Here is a 13,900-nt window from a genome sequence, read left to right as displayed (position 1 = left end):
GAAACAAATTTTATTTGGGTTTGTTTACAATTCATATATACTGTAGTACTGTGTCATTGCAGGAGAAAACCAAGACTGACTACAAACAAAAGTGAAAGTGACAAGTCTATTTTCACAATTCAGACTCAGGGAAATCCATATAATAAGCATATGTGGTGAAAAGTTAATTAGATATTTTCACAATCTTGCTGTTTTAATAATCTCAACCATAACAATGGATGCTTAGATAAGGATACTAGTCTCTCCCGAGTGACCTCTGAGGCTAATTTTCCACTATAAATCTTCCCCTGCTTTTGCACTATGACCTCCTACTAACTTTGGGAAAACTGGGGTTCCTAAGTGCTATCACAAAACAAATAATGAACAACTACACTAATTCACTGTAAACTGAACCTCTTATTGCTAATCCTAGAGGACTTCTGGCAGCAAAGTGTTTCAATCTTTTTGTTTCATTCTGGAACACCTGAGACAAATCAGCTGGGAGGAAGAATTTAAAAAGAAAACTCAGAATGATAATTGGGAATTGTTTACAAATACCTTACTAACTGCCCAAAAAGCCAAAATCCCACAATTAAGGAAGGTGGCAATATTTGTTAAAAAACTGATCAGGTTTAGATGGGAGGTAAGACAGCTATACCAAATAAAACAATAAAAGGGACAGTAATGAATATAAATCAGAAGTTAGGAAATGCAGAAAATTGATAAGGGAAGCAGAGGAACACAAGGAGAAATCTATGGCCAGCTGAGTTAAGGAGGAGATTTTTTTTTAATATTAGGAACAAAAGAATCCTAACTATGCTATTGGTCCATTACTAGAGGAACATAACATAAGAACAGCCATACTGGGTCAGACCAATGGTCCACCTAACCCAGTATCCTGTTTTCCGATAGTCGCCAATGCCAGGTGCTTCAGAGGAAATGAACAGATCATGGCAATTATTGAGCGATCAATCCCCTGTCATCCACTCCTATTTTCTCGCAATCACAGCCTAGGAACACTCTGAGCATGGTGTTAGATCCCAGATCATCTTCGCTAATAGCCCTTGATGGACCTATCCTCCACGAACTTATCTAATTCTTTTTGGAATTATACTTTTGGCCCTCACAACATCTCCTGGCAATGAGTTCCACGAGTGGACTGTGCACTGTGTGAAGTAGTATTTCCATATGTTTGTTTTAAACCTACTTTACACCTAATTTCATCAGGTGATCCCTGATTTTTGTGCTACGGGAAAGAGTAAATAACACTTCCTTATTCACTTTCTCCACACCGTTCATGATTTTACAGACCTCTGTGATATCCCCTCCCCCCCTTAGTCATCTCTTTTCCAGGCTGAAAAGTCCCAGTCTTGTTAATCTCTCCTCATATGGAAGCTGTTACATACCCTTAATAATTTTTGCTGCCCTTCTTTGTAACTTTTCCAATTCTGAGATACGGCAACCAGAACTGCATGCAACCAACATTCAAGGTGTGTGTGTACCATGGATTTATACAGTGGCATTATATTTACTGTCTGATTATCTCTCTCTTTCCTAAAGGTTCCGAACATTGTTAGCTTTTTTGACTGCCGCTGCACATTGAGCAGATTTCTTCAGACAACTATCCACAATAACACCAAGATCTCTTTCTTGAGTGGTAATAGCTAATTTAGATCCCATCCTTTTGTATGTATAGCTGGGATTATGTTTTAAAATATGCATAATTTTGCATTTTTCAACACTGAATTTCATCTGCCATTTTGTTACCCAGTCACCCAGTTTTCTGAGTTCCCTTTGTAACTCCTTGCAATCTGCTTTGGACTTAACTGTCCTGAGTAATTTAATATTGTATGCAAATTTTGCCTTCTCACTGTTTACCCCTTTTTCCAGATAATTTATGCATATGTTGAACAGCATTGCTCCCTGTACAGATCCCAGACGGACATCACTATTTACCTCTCTCCACTGCGAAAACTGACAATTTATTTCTACCCTTTGTTTCCCGTCTTTTAACCAGTTACTGATCCATGAGAGGACCTTCCTTCTTTTCCCATTACTTCTTACTTTGCTTAAGAGCCTTTGGTGAGGGCCCTTGGCAAAGGCTTTCTGAAAGTCCAAGTACACTATACCCACTGGATCCCCCTTGTCCACATGTTTGTTGATCCCCTCAAAAATTCTAATAGATTAGCAAGCCTTGATTTCCCTTTATAAAAGTCAGGTTGAATCTTCTCCAACATATATGTTTATCTATGTTTCCGATAATACTGTTCTTTACTACAGTTTCAACCAAATTGCCAGGTACTGAAAGTTAGTCTTACTGGCCTGTAATCATAGGTGCTGGAACCAGGAGTGCTGCTGCAACCTCTGGCTTGAAGCGGTTTCTATTATCAACAGGGTTTCCAGTTTGGTTCAATGGCTCTCAGCATCCCCACTATACAGATTCTTCCAGCATCCCTGCCTTTAATTGCCAGGACCACCTCTGGAGACTTTTTCAAAAATCAGCATCACATTAGCTATCTGCCAGTCATCTAGTTCAGAGGCTGATTTAAGTGACAGGTTACATACCACAATTGTTAGTTCTGCAGTTTCATATCTGAGTTCCTTCAGAATTCTTGGGTGAATTCCATCTGGTACAGAGGCTGATTTAAATGACAGGTTACATATCACAGTTAGTAGATCTGCTATGTCCTATATGAGTTCTTTCAGAACTGTTCAGCTAATACCATCTGATCCTGGTGACTTTTTACTGTTTAATTTATCAATTTGTTCCAAAACCTCCTCTACTGACACCTCAGTCTGGGACAGTTCCTCAAATCTGTCACCTAAAAAGAACAGCTGAGGTGTGGGACTCTCCTTCACAACCTCTGTAGTGAAGACCAATGAGGAGAAGCTAAGTGAATTCTTTGCAATGGCTTTATCTTCCTTGAGTGCTCCTTTAGCACCTTCATTGTCCAGTTGCCCCACTGATGTTTGGCAGGTTTTCTGCTTCTGATGTGCTTAAATTTTCGGCTGTTAGTTTTTGAGTCCTTTGCTAGTTGCTCTTCATATTCTTTTTCAGGCTGCCTAATTATACTTTTACACGTGACTTGCCAGAGTTTATGCTCCTTTTTATTGTCCTCATTAGGATTTGAATTCCAGTTTTTAAAGGATGCCTTTTTGCCTCTATTTCTTGTCCTTTGCTGTTTAGCTATAGTGGCACGTTTTTGGTCCCCTTACTATGTTTTTTAATTTGGGGTATACATTTAATTTGAGCCTCTACTATGGTGACAATGAAAATGATAGAATTATCAATACTAATGCAAAGACAGATGCGTTCAATCAATATTTCTGTTCTGTGTGGGGGAGGGAAACAGATGTACAGTAGAACCTCAGCATTACGAACACCTCAGGAATGGAGGTTCTTTGTAACTCTGAAATGTTCGTAACTCTGAACCAAACAGTTCTTTCAGAAGTTTACAACTGAACAATGACTTAATACAGCTTTGAATCTTTACAATGCAGAAGAACAATGCTGCTTTCCCTTTGTTTATTAGTAGTTTCTCTTTAACACAGTACTGTACTGTATTTGCTCTTTATTTTATTTTTTTTTTTGTTCTCTGCTGCTGCCTGATTGCATACTTTGGTTTCAAATGAGTTGTGTGGTTGACTGGTCAGTTCGTAACTCTAGTGTTTATAACTCTGAGGTTCTACTGTAGTCATATTATATGATAACACTCTACTAAAGTTAGACATTTTGAAATCAGCAGCTCTGGATAACTTGCATCCAAGAGTTTTAAAAGAGATGGCTCAGGAGCTCGCTGGACTGTTAATGTCGATTTTTAATAAGTCTTGGAACAACAAGGACTTTTCAGAAGACTAGAAAAAAAAGCAAATGTTGTGACAATATTTGAAAAGGGTAAGTGGGATGACCCGGGTAATCATAGGTCTGTCGGTCTAACATCGACACTGGGCAAGATAATGGAACAGCTGATAGAGGAATACTGTAGTCAATGACAATCAAGATGGGTTCATGGAAAATAGATCCTGTCAAACTAATTTGATATCTTTTTCTGATGAGATTACAAGTTTGATTTATAAAGGTAATAGTGTTGATTAAACATACTTAGACTTCTGTAAGGCATTTGAATTGGTACTGCAGAACATTTTGATTTATTTTATAGTTTTCTAGTTTTTTAACATGGCACACATTAAACGGTTTAAAATCTGGCTGTTAGGTCTCAAAATGTAATCAAATGAGGAATCATCATCAAACAAGTGTGATTCCAATGCGATCCTGCAGGGATCAGGTCTTGTTCTATGCTATTTAACATTTTCATCAATGACCTGGAAGAAAACATAAAATCACCACTGATAAAGTTTGCAGATGACCCCCAAATTGGGGAAGTGGTAAATAATTAAGAGGACAGGCCAGGGCCGCCCAGAGGATTCAGGGGGCCTGGGGTCTTCGGCGGCGGGGGGCCCCCGCTGCCGAATTGCCGCCGAAGACCTGGCGCTTCGGCGGCAGGTCCCGGGGCGGAAGGACCCCCTGCCGTGGGTCTTCAGGGCACTTCAGCAGCGGGTCCTGGAGCGGAAGGACCCCCCGCCACCGAATTGCCGCCGAAGACCCAGAGCGGAAGCAGCTCCGGGGGCCCGGGCCCCGCGAGTTTTCCGGGGCCCCCGGAGCGAGTGAAGGACCCTGCTCCAGGGGCCCCGAAAAACTCTCGTGGGGGCCCCTGCGGGGCCTGGGGCAAATTGCCCCACTTCCCCCCCCCTCTGGGCAGCCCTGGGACAGGCCACTGATTCAGAGCTATCTGAATTGCTTGGTAAGCTAGGCGCAAGTAAACAATATGCATTTTAATATGACAAAATATAAACACATACATCAGGAACAAAGAACGCAGGCCATATTTACACAATGGTTGACTCTATTCTGGGGAGCAATGACTCTGAAAAAGATTTGGGGATCATGGTAGATAATCACCTGAACATGAGCTCCAGTGAGTGCTGTAGCCCAAAGAGCTAATGCAGGACTTACAGGGGAATCTCAAGTAGGAATAGAGATTTTATGTCTGTATTTGGCAGTGGTGAAACCACTGCTGGAATACTGCGCATCCAGTTCTGGTGGATGATGTTGATAAATTTGAGAGGGTTCATAGAAGAGCCACGAGAATGATTAAAATATTAGAAAACATTACTTATAGTGAGAGACTCCAGGAGCTAAATCTATTTAGCTTACCAAAGAGAAGATTTGACTTCAACACTGTCTAAGTATCTACACGAGGAACAAATATTTGATAATGGACTTTTCAATCTAGCGGAGAAAGGTATAACAATATCCAGTGGCTTGAAACTGAGGCTAGACAAATTCAGACTGGAAATAAGGCATAAATTTGCAACAGTGAGAGTAACTAATCATTGGAAAAATTTACCGAGAGTTGTGGTGGATTCTCCACCACTCACAATTTTAAAATCAAGATTGGTTGTTTTTCTGAAAGATCTGCTGTAGGAATTATTTGAAAGAAGTTCTATGGCATGTCTTATACAGCAGGGGTTCTCAACCTTTTTCTTTCTGAGGCCCGCTCCCTCCCAACATGCAATAAAAACTCCACCGGTTTCACAACAACTGCTTTTCTGCATACAAAAGCCAGAGCCAGTGTTAGGGGATAGTAAACAGGGCAGTTGCCTGGGGCCCTATGCCATGGGGCCCCCACAAAGCTACATTGCTCAGGGTCCCGGGCTTCAGCCCCAGGCGGTGGAGCGTCAGCTTTCTGCCCTGCACCCCAACGAGTCTAATGCTGGTCCTGCTCACGGTCCCCTAGGCGACCATGGACCCCTGGTTGAGAACCAATGTTATACAGGAGATCAGACTTGGTAATCACAATGGCCCTTCTGGCCTCGGAAGGTACGAAGCAAACTGAAGAAAGTATTTGTGAGATGAGGTTTTTTGAAGTCTTTACATTTTCTTGTTCCTATGTAAGAAACTGTAAAAACTCCAAATGTAATCTTATTCTACTGTTGTCAACTAGTTCTGTGGTGTTGTTTAAGTATTAACCACAGTACAGCCAAGCTTCCTAAAGTGTATATCTGTACCATCCTGTGGGATTGCTAGGCCCTAAATGAGTCAATTTGCCAGCGTCCATGCATGTATTATAAAAATCTGCATGGATTCCAGCAGTTTCTAAGACCTGGCCAGGCAGTGCAGACACATTGAGTATGAGAGTCACTGTCTTTCAAAGAAAATGCCCTAAACAAAGGATATTCTCAAACATTGTTAGCTACGTATCAATAACTTAAAGAAAAAACTTTAGCAGAAAAGTCATTCAAAACGCCTGAAAACTAGGAAATTCAAAATAAAGATTAAGATTAAAAGTTTAATACCCCTAAGGAAGCAGGATAAAAATAAATTATTTAAAAAAATACAATAATGTTGTTATATTTTTTTAAATTTAAATTAAATACAGGGTGTTTTTTTTTAAATAAACCTATTTAAAAATACATTTGAAATTGACAATCTATGTTAAGGCATAAACTTATTACAATCATTTAAATTAAATAAAAAAAAATAATATTAAGCAGCAAATATTTTAAAGAAAGTCAAGACACTGGCTAATCACCTGGACTCAAGAGTTTGCTGAAATGCTAAACCAGTTTTTGACAGCAGTAGCCTCTGGTGCAGGTACAAAAAGAATATTTCTTCATTTCAGTTTATTCAACTAGTTCAGTTCAATGACTAGTTCATTCAAAGTTAATAAATTAAATGGGAGTTGAAAAGGCATGACAGCTTGTTTTTCTCTTCAAATCTATTAATAAAAACTAGGCAAGAGAGGATGAGATCTACTAGTCCTAAAATCTCTAAGGACATGGTGACCAGAACCAATTAGTTCAATGCCTTAACTACAGATAACACTTCCTTTGTTTAATATATTAGTTACTTTTAAATACAAAACATGTTTTGATAAACTTTGATAAAAATAATTTCTTATGAATTCAGTACTTGCTAGTTTTATTTAACAAAATAGTTTAAAAAGCTGTTTCAATTTAATGCACTTTAATTTAATTTGAATTTCCATCGAAATAGAGGTTGACACAAATAAAAAATGAATCATTATCTTGTAAAAAGTAAATGTATCATTCACCAATTTCTAACAATCAAAAATATAAAAATTAAAAAACTGAATAAATGTAAATGTAAAGCTATATAATTGCTTAAATGTAAATAGCTATACCATATCCTCCTGGTTAGCAAAAAAAGCATCACCAAATTAAGTTTCAGAGTAGCAGCCGTGTTAGTCTGTATCCGCAAAAAGAACAGGAGTACTTGTGGCACCTTAGAGACTAACACATTTATCTGAGCATAAGCTTTCGTGGGCTACAGCTTATGCTCAAATAAATTTATTAGTCTCTAAGGTGCCACAAGTACTCCTGTTCTTTTTACCAAATTTAGTGTAAAGGGAAAAATCAACTTTTCTTCAGGAAAATAACTAAAAAGTACAAATGGAAAAGACAATTAAAATTGATGATTTACATCAAGGTTTCCTGCTTGGTGATTTAAATTATTAAAGTTGGTCATTTAAATTGCTCTGCTCCTAAGTAAGCTCTTTGGGGCACGGACTGTTTTTTCTTCGGTTTGTACAGCACCTAGCACAACGGGCTCCTGATCCATGACTAGGGCTCCTAAGCACTACGGGAATACAAATAATAAATAGCAATAAGTAAAATAGGTTCAAAAGCCTAAGTCTCACTGACTTTAGGAAGCAGCATCCACCCACTATGCATGTACCACTTACACCAGGTGTGACCAACCTGAGCCTGAGAAGGAGCCAAAATTTACCAATGTACATTGCCAAAGAGCCACAGTAATACATCAGCAGCCCCACATCAGCTCCCTGCCCCCCCCTCCCAGCACCTCCCACCCACCAGCAGCCCCGCGGATCAGCACCTCCCCCCCTCTCCCCACTGTTTCGTGGTGTGCAGGAGGCGGGGGAGGAGCGAGGGCACGGCAGGCTCAGGGGAAGGGGCGTCAAGGGGTGGAGTGGGGGCAGGGCCTGTGACAGACCCAGGGGTTGAGCAGTGAGCACCCCCCGGCACATTGGAAAGTTGGCGCCTGTAGCTCTAGCCCCAGAGTCGGTGCCTGTACAAGGAGCCGCATATTAACTTCTGAAGAGCCACACGTGGCTCCAGAGCCACACGTTGGCCACCCCTGACGTACACACTCATAGAATGTTTTTCAGTTTGCCTTCCCTTAATGAGAAAATAGTTTACAACCAAAGACAGGTACAGTCCATGCCACTGCCCCATTACAGGACCTTTACAACAAGCAAAGGATATTTTACAACTATATTAGCAACTTACGATCTATAAGCTGCTTGGATTGCTTTTGGACGCAGACTGTAGGGTGTGTGTGTGTGTTTGTGCCTCCCCTCCTATGCCCATCTAGCTCTGTGTGTGTCTGTATGAGGGCGGGGAGGGTTTCCATGGCCTTCTTGAAATGTATAGATAGAAAATGTTACTAGATACCCCAGTTGCAGTCTAAATCACCAAGACCCCCACAGGGCTCAAGATGTCAATGAGATGCAATATCATCACATAAGTTCCCTGACCTTACGCTAGAGGTTACACAGGATGGATAGGGATAAAAGCACTGAATACAGGTGGGGACTCCCTTCGCTCTGTGGTTCATACTTTCCAGTGCTCATGGATATTTACAAAGGACACCATCAGTTTAATCACTTGTCTGAATTTTTATTTTCTTTCTACTATTGTTACAAACACTCAATTAACAGAAAGAGAAAATTATTTTTCTTCGCTTTATTTTTTGGAGTTTGTTTACTTTGTATATTGACAAGGCTAAGCATCTAGTCCATCTGTCAGATCCCCATGGAGCACGTGGGGGTGTCTCATGTAGGACAAGGAACAAGAAATATGTTTAAAATCCCAGCCACCATGACAGTAAGAAGGCCAAGGACTGGGTGAGGGCCTCGGGTAGGAACCACACACGACTGTCCACTAAGGTGATGTTTGAGTCATAGGTGCAGCACCCCCTGGCTTGAAGTGGTTTCCATTATAGACAGGGTTTACAGTTTAGTTCAATGGCTCTCAGCACTCCCATATAAAAATGACTCCAGCAGCTCTGATTTGAGTGACACTTGGCAATAAGCAGCAAACCCATGAGCCCTGCTGTCTTTTGCAGTTAGAGCAGTAGAGACATGCCTACAGCAACAGGTTCGCGGAGAGATTTCCTGTGGGCCCCATCCACTCCTTTGCAGCTATGCTGGGACCGGTTATGCACAACAGTAGGACCCACGCCGTTATGTCTGTGAGTAGGGGGGCAGGAAGGGGTCCCCTCAGGAACATACAGCTGTGGGGAGGAGAAAGGTCTTTGCTGCCCTACTCACCTCTGTGTAAGAGAGAGGGGGAAGGAGAGAGCCGTGTGGGCCCTGCAGCTCTGTGTGTGGGGAGGGTGAGAAGGCAGGGGGTCCCCTCTCGCTGCTCTGGGGGGAGGAGGAAAGAGGGAGAGTCCCCCCCACCCATGGAGTTGGGGGAAGGGATCCGGCCCATAGTGGGGTGGGGGGAGAGGAAATCCGCCCGGGCAGCTCTGGGAGGGGACAGGAGAGACACGGGGTGCCGCCCCCGGCCCGTGCAGCTCAGGGAGAAGGGGGAAGAACAGACAGCCCCCCCCCCGGCCCGTGCAGCTCGGGGGGGGGGGGAGGACAGACAGGGGCCCCCCCGGCCCGTGCAGCTCGGGGGGGGGGGGAGGACAGACAGGCCCCCCCCCGGCCCGTGCAGCTCGGGGGGGGGGGGGGAGGACAGACAGGGCCCCCCCCGGCCCGTGCAGCTCGGGGGGGGAGACAGACAGGGCCCCCCCCCCCGCCCGTGCAGCTCGGGGGGGGGAGACAGACAGGGCCCCCCCCCCCGCCCGTGCAGCTCGGGGGGGGGGGGGGGAGGACAGACAGGGCCCCCCCCGGCCCGTGCAGCTCGGGGGGGGGGGAGGACAGACAGGGCCCCCCCCCCCGCCCGTGCAGCTCGGGGGGGGGAGGACAGACAGGGCCCCCCCCGGCCCGTGCAGCTCAGGGAGGGGGAGGGAGGACAGACAGGGCCCCCCCGGCCCGTGCAGCTGGGGGGGGTTGATGTCCTCGCGTCCCCGGGGTGCCCCGCTCCAACCGCCCCGCTCGCGCACGAGAACTCACCCGCGAGCGAGGCCGCCCCGACAGGCGGGGCGGGGGGTACCGGGGAGCAGGAAGGGACGCAGCAGGCTCCAGTCGCGGCTGCTGCTCTCCTATTGGCCCAGCGGCGCCCACCGCTCCTCCCGTCATGCCCCGCGCGGCCGTCGGCGAACCCGCGCCGCGCGCTGACGTGCCGGCCCTTTGCCGCCGGATGTGCGAGGCTCGGTTACCACAGCAACGCAGGCGCGCGGGCCGAGCTGGGCGGGCGGCTGCACAGGCCCGGGCCCCGAGCCCCCAACCCCCGCCGCTGGCTCCCTCGGCAGCTGAGGAGCAGTGGGCGCTGCCCGGGTGCCCCCCTCTCAACCTCCCCTCCCGCGCCTGTGCTTCGTGAGGTGCCCCCCAGTTCCGTTGGTTCCCGGGTCCAGGGGTCCCCCCTGCAAGGCTGGGGGAGGGGCCCTTGGCCACGGGCAGGCTTGTGCCCGGAAGGGCATGGCTGGCCCGTCACACCCGCCTCCGGTGACTACCAGGCGGTTACAAAGCTGGGCACAAACGGGGTGTGAGGTTTACGCCTCGATTTCACCTGCCCCGTATCTAGTGTAAATGCCTCAAGACCGGTAACAGCCTGAATATTACTGGGGGGGGGGGATTCTGTCCCACTGTGCACACGCAAAATTCACGCCCCAGCAGCTTTCTTTGCTTCCCCACAGACAATTACAGGGAAGCCACCAAAGCGGTCATGCCCCCGTCCCCAGCAGTGCAGGCGCATCCTTTCGGGTGCCCAGAGCAGCCAGCCGAGGTAAATCACCATGGGGAGGGGGCTGGGCATGTTCCCGGGTACAGTTGGAAGAGCAGGGGAGCATTGCCCCCCCCCCGCCAATAGAGGCATAGGGAGTCACATGCCACTGCCCCCCCCCCCCCATTTCTGTGAGCAGAGATGCAGGGGTTGCGGAGGGTGGCGAGGATGCCATTCTGGCTCACTGACTGCAGCTGGATGCCACCTCCTGGGTCCTCATGCTGGTTGTTATCCCCTTGTGTGTGTGCTGGGTACCCTGCATGGAATCCATCCTGTTTTCTGTACAATGGTGAATGGCGAGTGCCTGCGGAGGGGCAGGGGGAAGAGGCAATGGGGAAGGCAGGGGGGTCTGAGGAGTGAGGGGAAGGGGATGGGGAGGTTGCAGTGGGGAAGGCAAAGAGGCAGTGGGGAAGGGGGAAGCGGGAGCTTGGCATGTGGCATCCCCTTGGTGGCAGCAGCAGCAGCTCGGACTCAACCATTAAGCAGGCCCATCACATCCCCACCCCACTGAGCCTCAACTAGCTGCAGCCGGACCCCCACAGCAGCTTGACCCCCCTGCCGAGCTCCTTCCCCCCACACCCAGACCCCCCTCTGCTGAGGCCCAACCACCTTCACCTGGACCCTCCTACAGAGTCCCCTCTAAACCCGGACCTCCCAATGAGCTACTGTGCATCCAGATTGCCCCCCACAGAACCCTCTCACCCCACACCTGGATCCCCCCCCCAAACTAAGTTCCTCCACACATGGATGCGGCTGGGCTAAGCCTGCCTGCCCACACCTGATGCGACTGGTGTGGAGAGGCAGGGACCAGGGGTGTTTCTGGAGCAAGCCTGACTCTTGCACTGTGTCAGGGTTGGGTGCAATCTCACCACCAAGTCCCTGTCCTTGGGGTAGGGGAGCTGCAGGGTGATCTGCCACCTCCGTGCAGCCAGTAGCCCGTGCTCCCCCACTGCCATGCTGGAGCCTCTGCATTTAATTATTAATAAAACTTGCAGAATTTTAAAATGTGCAGAATTTTAAATGTTTTGGTGCAGAATGCCCTCAGGAGAAACTATGGGAGACATTATGTTGTGGAAGTTCCTTGAGTCACACTCAGTATTAAACTAGAGCACACAGACTAAGGAGGATGAAGGTTGACCCTGTGGGAGCGGCTCATACTTTCTCTTAACTATTGTAATTAGAATTAATTATCACAATTTTTTCGTACTTTTCTGCTGCAGAAGTGAAGAGGAACTGGTGTACCAGGAAGCACAGATGCATGAAAGGATGCTGCTCTTTGTTTATTCTATGAGAGGCCTTTACCAGATAACATGATGCGTCTCATTTCCATTTTGGTTTATTAGGCTGACACACTCCTCCCCCAGAACAGCATGGTACTGTATTGTTCCTTTGGGTTAAGTTTTGCTTTGCCCAATGCTATGAAACATTTTCCTGTATCTTATACTGTGTCTGGTGGGTAACTAATTTACTGCTGTAGGTGTATGCTGGCTGATTTTGACATTACATTTCAAATCAGAATTTTTAACTTATTGATCCCCAATTAAAAAAAATCCAACCCACGCTATCCATACGTTTTAAAAATTGAAATTTCATCTCATATAACTGATGCTTGGAATTACAAACAAGTCTGATTTCTCAAAAAAGGTAAATGAACAGGATTACAGAAAGAAATCAATAAACTATATGTATTGTAAGTACTGTTACGCAGCATTTTATTATAAAAAAACACACCACTGTGCAAGTACAAAGTGCATAATGGCAATTTAAAAAGTATTATTTATCACATTTTTCCATATATATAATTTTTCAAAATCAATAGTTATATAGTGAATTCCATACGATACATCTTACATCAGATATACCGCACAGTATTATCAGATCAAAGCAGATCTAACGTTAGTAGACGCAGAATGCTGAGCTGACATAATATGTATTAACAGCAAGATAACACTTATTAATATTGTGGCACTGAACCATCTGCAAGATCCCCCATATTCCACATTCTTTCATGCCTACTACCATCCTTAAAAAAAAAAAAAAAAAAAAAGAGGCACTGTAAAAACTTAGCACCTGCATAATAAACTCAATGCCAACTGATGAGAATAAGGTTATGAAGATGTTCATGGAGAAAGTAAATGCACAACAATAAGCAGCTGAGATGGTCTGGAAAGAACTTCACAGAAGTTGCCCAAATTTTCCATTTAGATGGTAATAAATGGAATCTACTAATACAACATTTCTCAAACTGGGGTCCACGGACCCCTGAGGGTACTCCAGGGGGTCTGCGGGCCCCGCTGATCAACTCCTCCCCCTCCAGAGGTACAGCGGGGCTAAGACAGGCTCCCTGGCTCCATGCCGCTCCCGGATGTGGCTGGCATATCCCAGCAGCCCCTGGGGAGGGAGGGGGGCAAGGGGAGGGTCTCCGCGTGCTGCCCCTGCCCCAAGTGCCAACTCTGCAGCTCCCATTGGCCAGGAACTGCAGCCAATGGGAGCTACAGGGTGGCACCTGTGGGAACAGGCAGCATGCAGAGACCCCTGTGCCCCCCCCACCGCCGCCTAGGTGACACTGCCAGAGTAATGGGCTGGTCACTTTCGGGAGCCGCCCGAGGTAAGCGCCACAGGCTGGAGCCCGCACCCTCACCCGCTCCGTGACCCCTGCCCCAGCCCATACCCCCCACCTAACTCCCTGACAGCCTGCACCCCATGCCCCTACCCCAGCCTGGTGAACGTGAGTGAGGGCGGGGGAGAGCGAGCGACGGAGGGAGGGGGGGTGGAGTGAGCGGGAGGCAGAAAGAGGTGGGGCAGGGGTGAGGCCTTGGGGGAAGGAGTGGAGTCGGGGCAGGGCCTGGGGCTGAGTGGAGAGGCTTGGGAGGTCCCCAGAATTTTAAATTGAAATGGGGGTCCTCGGATTGCTGAAGTTTGAGAACCGCTGTACTAATATATAATAAACTGACAGTAAAAATCTTGGAAAGTTTGATCCTAATAG

The 13,900-nt window shown here is 46.6% G+C and overlaps 1 protein-coding gene across 2 annotated transcripts in view; it reads right to left on the bottom strand.

The window, feature by feature from the left end:
• GTF2E2 (general transcription factor IIE subunit 2) overlaps positions 1-10,248 on the bottom strand; it is a 58,240-nt gene extending 47,992 nt beyond the window's left edge. The window contains exon 1 of one of the 2 annotated variants that reach the window (XM_065405140.1): positions 10,146-10,248. The gene's annotated coding sequence lies outside the window, so the exon portion shown is untranslated. Of the gene's footprint in view, positions 1-2,544; positions 2,603-10,145 lie in introns of those variants that run through there. The other variant, XM_065405141.1, reaches the window with a different exon arrangement.
• Between the last annotated feature and the right edge of the window lie 3,652 nt (positions 10,249-13,900).

This window comes from Emys orbicularis, chromosome 5 (assembly GCF_028017835.1).
Source record: "Emys orbicularis isolate rEmyOrb1 chromosome 5, rEmyOrb1.hap1, whole genome shotgun sequence".
Classification (NCBI taxonomy): Eukaryota; Metazoa; Chordata; order Testudines; family Emydidae; genus Emys; species Emys orbicularis.
This window is presented reverse-complemented; position numbering and strand designations above follow the sequence as displayed.